The sequence below is a fragment of the Pteropus alecto genome, unplaced genomic scaffold (assembly GCF_000325575.1).
Source record: "Pteropus alecto unplaced genomic scaffold, ASM32557v1 scaffold24, whole genome shotgun sequence".
NCBI lineage: Eukaryota > Metazoa > Chordata > Mammalia > Chiroptera > Pteropodidae > Pteropus > Pteropus alecto.
The window spans coordinates 12,946,779-12,952,297 of NW_006439192.1; the positions used below are offsets into that span (position 1 = coordinate 12,946,779).

General features: G+C 35.2%; 1 protein-coding gene and 2 pseudogenes across 1 annotated transcript in view; all 3 read right to left on the reverse strand.

The window, feature by feature from the left end:
• The window catches only part of GPM6A (glycoprotein M6A), a 246,269-nt gene that overhangs the window by 145,278 nt on the left and 95,472 nt on the right, over window positions 1–5,519 (reverse strand). The window lies entirely within an intron of this gene.
• LOC102883231 lies at window positions 402–768 on the reverse strand (annotated as a pseudogene).
• LOC102883485 overlaps window positions 1,325–5,519 on the reverse strand; it is a 79,834-nt pseudogene continuing 75,639 nt past the window's right edge.

The following is a 5,519-nucleotide window of genomic DNA, read 5'->3' on the forward strand; positions in this document are numbered from 1 at the left end:
TTCTCCCTCCCATGTTTTCTTCAAGGTACGGTCCTCCTCGGGTTCTACGCAATAACTAGGTCCTGCGGGTCGGGACAATGATACATTCTGGAGAAAAGGGAATAAACTGAAGCTAATTTTTATTTTTAAGCTTAACAGTTTCTTGTGAAGGTCATTTTAAAAAACAAAGTTAAAGACAATCTGAGAAAAAAATTGCACAGAATACACTCATTAAATAAGTATGGTGATTTAATCAAAATAAGGGAACTATGTTCTCTTCTGCAACTCCAGAAATAAGTTGTTTGTCCTCAAGGTTCCTATATTTCTAAGAAGGGTGAACATCTTGTCAATAAAAACTGTCTCTTAATCATGTAAATCTATAGTAACCATCCAGTTTTTCTATTCTTTCCAGTAAGTCAGTTTTAGTCTTCAAACTGTGCTTTTTCCTCTTAAACATTTGACGCTAGAAATTTAATGGGATTTAGTGGTCCTTCTTTGTAAGACTTTGTGATGAGAAAGGCACAGCTGTCTGATTCAGGTAGGCACGAGGTGGTAAAGGCTGAAGATCTTCTGTTTTGATGACTTTTCTGCATTTATCTTCTAATTTTCTACTATCCTCTAGACGTCGTCTGTGAGGCTGTACTCAGTAAAATTTTCTGCAACATGCGACTGTCTCTCCAGCCTTTGCTCTGGCTCCACGGTGGACTCTGCAAGTCACAGTCCCTGGATACCGGTCCACGCCCAAGCCATTCATTCCTAAGAGCTCTGACCACACTGCAACCTTTTCATTTTGCACTGAGGTATGCCAATTATATATCGTCCGTGCTTTGCGGGACGATGGCAGGTATTCTAGAAATTATTTTGTTTCAAATTTAACTTTTTTATTTTGAGATAATTGTAAATTCACATACAGTTGTAAGAAATACTACAGAATGTTCCTGTGTATCCTTTAACCAGTTTTTCCCAATAGGAACATCTTATAAAACTATCATATCAATTACAGGTAGACATACAGGTAGACATGATACATTCTGGAGAAAAGGGAATAAGCTGAAGCTAATTTTTATTTTTAAGCTTAACAATTTCTTGTGAAGGTCATTTTAAAAAACAAAGTTAAAGACAATCTGAGAAAAAAATTGCACAGAATACACTCATTAAATAAGTATGGTGATTTAATCAAAATAAGGGAACTATGTTCTCTTCTGCAACTCCAGAAATAAGTTGTTTGTCCTCAAGGTTCCTATATTTCTAAAAAGGGTGAACATCTTGTCAATAAAAACTGTCTCTTAATCATGTAAATCTATAGTAACCATCCAGTTTTTCTATTCTTTCCAGTAAGTCAGTTTTAGTCTTCAAACTGTGCTTTTTCCTCTTAAACATTTGACGCTAGAAATTTAATGGGATTTAGTGGTCCTTCTTTGTAAGACTTTGTGATGAGAAAGGCACAGCTGTCTGATTCAGGTAGGCACGAGGTGGTAAAGGCTGAAGATCTTCTGTTTTGATGACTTTTCTGCATTTATCTTCTAATTTTCTACTATCCTCTAGACGTCGTCTGTGAGGCTGTACTCAGTAAAATTTTCTGCAACATGCGACTGTCTCTCCAGCCTTTGCTCTGGCTCCACGGTGGACTCTGCAAGTCACAGTCCCTGGATACCGGTCCACGCCCAAGCCATTCATTCCTAAGAGCTCTGACCACACTGCAACCTTTTCGTTTTGCACTGAGGTATGCCAATCCGTGCTTTGCAGGACAAAGGCTTAGAGGCAATTTCATCTGTAAAGGTGCCAAAGACTTGTAGCTTGATCAAACTTTAGACAGGTTCCTCTGAGCCCTCTTTTCAACTAGGCTTCATAATTGTGCCCTGTCCTTGACCTGCTTAGCCCAGTATTAGGAAAAGTCCTGCTAAGTCTGTTTAAAGAGAATCCTCACTCATAGTATCTGATCACACTTGATATTTGATCAAGTTCTTCATCCCTTGCCTGTGATGTATAAATCTTTGGCCTACTTTAGTAAGAATTCTTAGGCCAGTTTAGCAAGAATCTCCTACCCTTATGTCTCCTCTTAAGTAATTTGTCATCCACTGACCCTTTCATTCTATCCCTTACCTACAGATCCCCAGCTGTCTTTTATTATATTTGCACTTAAACTCAATCCCTCTCCTCTACTGCAACCGTCTTTGTCGGGAGCCTTAAGCCTGCAACTGCTGGCACACAGATTAATTTTTGTTTAACATGACAAATATATAATTATATGAGTCTAAATCTTGCTCAACTCAAACACAAAGGTCATGGGTCTCCTAAGGTTAGTAGGGAATAAAGCCAGTCTTTTAAAATCCTCCCACTACAAAGCTGAGTCATCTCAAACCTGCGTACCTTCTGTCAACATTACTTTTATTCAAAAGGCAACAGTTTCGCCCTTCACTGTAAAAAACCAAAAATCTAATATGTCCTTCAATTTCTATGTCTTATTTTGGTCTTGTCTTGATTTGTCCATTTTAGGTCTCAATGAAAATAATTTTCTTGTATCTACACAGATTGCTGATGTTCATTGTCACTCATAAACCTATTTAGACTCTTTAAAATCCAATCTTATTAGAACTCAAGAAGATTTCTGTGATCATTGTTCACGATTGTCCGTGATCATTCAGATCACGAAATGGTGGTTAGAGAGGTCTTGTAGCTTACACAAGAGTCAAGTTATCTCAATTTAACTAATGATTCATTAAATTCCTCTTGATTTTCTTTTAAATATTTATGTTTGAGTTTTTTTTTTCTTTTAATCACTGTCAAGCTTCTGTAAGTATCTCTTGGGCTCAGTTTATTTTTTATTATTTTAATTTATCTTTTATTGAATTTATATTTTTGAATTTTCTCTATTCATTGCTCTTTCTTATAAAGATATAGGTTAAAATTATCTTAAGCTCTTTCATCTTTTCTAGAGAAAGAGGTCTTATTATGTATTATATACTACTTGTTTGCTCTTACTCTAAACAGCTTAATTCAGTTCTCTTCTTTTTCTATAGTCAATTAACACCTTTAATAGTACTAGTACCTTAAATTATTTCTTTATAGTCAATTAAGACACCAAAAAAGAAACAGGTAATTTTTTGAAACAGAAGTCAATTAAGAACATTTTCTTAGTTAATTGCCAAAAATATGGGTATGTCCTTAAAATGCTCTTTCCTAGTGGTGGGTCTGTGCAGATGAGATACAGGATTTCATTTTCAGGGCTCCTCAGCAAAGAATGAGTAATTACAATAAACATGTGAGTTCTTATTGCAGAGGAGCACATGCTCTACATTACTAATTTCTAATGTGAACATTTTACTTACAGAGTAGGTAATGATATTACCAGTTTACCTCAATGTTTTACCAACAGACATAGATTCCAATAATAAATCATTTAAAATTCCTGAATAAATTAGTAACTTATCATTTACACTAAACGTTCACCTAACAATGTAATCATCCATCTGTGCACAGTTACCCTTCTACTTATAAACTCATATTCACCACTGAGTTAAACTACAATTAAATCTCCTCAAAACCAGGAACGTGGATCTAAATATGTAGGTTCCAGTTCAGATTACTCTCTCCCTTTCTCTCAGCTAGTCTGGTGATAATTCCTTTTCTTGAAATATCTATAATAATTTAGACCTTTCTATTCTCACAATTTTCACTTTTAGCAATGTTTACCTGGATCATTGCAGTGACATCCCAAATAATTTATATGGTTCAAAAACTCCCCTTTCTCATATTGTCAGGACAATCATAGAAGAGATTTTATCACATTATTACTATTATAAAACACTTTGACTTTCTCTCCATAATTTAAATGATTGAATTCATAAACCTGGCTCTGAGCTACCTGTCTACTGGGTATTGCACTGCACCCTTTCTTATTCTTAATAGTAGGGACAAATCAAATAATTTGCTGTCCCCAAAATACACGCCATATGTGTTCAAGTTCTTCTCCACTGCCCTTCCTTTCACTTTACTTTTCTAAATATTCACCAACCTCAAGTTCACAGCTCCCTTCCTACATGAAATATTTACTGAAGCAAGTACTGCAACAGACTGAACGTCTGTGTGTGTGCCCCTAAAATCCATATGTTCAAACCTAACCCTCCTGGTGACAGTGTTAGGAGGTAGGGCCTTTCAGACATTATTAGTCACGAGGAGGAAGCCTCAAGAGTAGGATTAGTGTGCTTATGAAAGAGACTCCAGAGAGCGTTCTGCTTTCCAGGAAGCAGTCTCTCACCAGGCACTGAATCTACTGAGACCATGACCTTGGACTTCCAGCCTCCGGAACTGTGGGAAATGGATATTTGCTGTTTAAGCCAGTCTGTGGTCATTTGTTAAAGTGGCCTGAACAAATTAAGACAGTACTCTTTTCAAATTTAAATTATTCCATAACTATCTCTGCTCTCAAATTTTATTTTGTCAGTTATTCCAGCTTACCCTATAGTTAACAGAAAAGAAACTATTATTTCAATAATTCCCAAATTTTTGTGCATCCCGAACCTTTTTGATAATGTGATAAAAGCTTTGGACCTTCTACCTCATCCTCCTATAGATAAATAGATGAAAAACTTCCAAGTATCGTGTACTTGGAAAATGATTTAGTTGGTATTTAAATAATCCAGATTATTTAAATCATTTTTTTTCTAAAAAGACCACATAGCAAATAATCGGTTACTATATTCATAACTTTTAATGTTCAGGAAATATGATTTTTTCTTAGTGATTAAAGAAATGGGTGTGTTGAAGCATAAAGTCTCCTATTCCATTTGACTGATTCTCTATAATGTAAGATAATTCAGAAACTCGTATAATAGGATATTACATAAAGTATCAAGAAATCAAGGTGCAGAATATTAAATTCAAGTAATCTCACACATGTAGCAACTATATTACTTTAATATTAATATATAAAGTTTCTACATGCTTATTCAATCTCATAACTATAAGATGAGTGCCTCGATGTGACAACCAAAATACAAAAGAATGAAGGTGAGTTCAACGCATTTTGATTTACATAGCTTCATTCTGAGCTCAAAAACAAACAATATTTTTGGAATATTTTTGTTGCCAATAAAAACTGTATAAGTAAAAGACAGCAATCAATGAACTTCCCTTTTTAGTTTGAAAGCATCCTAGCACAGACAGAAAAAGACACAATGCAGATAGTTACTAAACCAAAATAGTAAGTCAGTGTAGAAGTAGGAGGCATTTTGGCCTAATAAAGAAAAAAAAATAGAACACTCTGTCTAATACACATTCTAATAAATGAACTCAAGAATACTTCACTGCAATATTGTTTCATTAGAAACCACCCACTGGATGGCCCTCCTTTCCTTCAATCTAGAAACAAGGTTTCTACATGCACATATGCCCATTAAGGCAAACCCTTTTCCTTAAGAAGCTCAGTAGTTTTCTAACCAAGAACACTATTCTGCAAATGAAATATTAAAATCTTTATTTCTCTCTCAAGATCATATATTTTCATTTCTCTTTTGCCTACCCGCCTCCGCCCCCGCCCC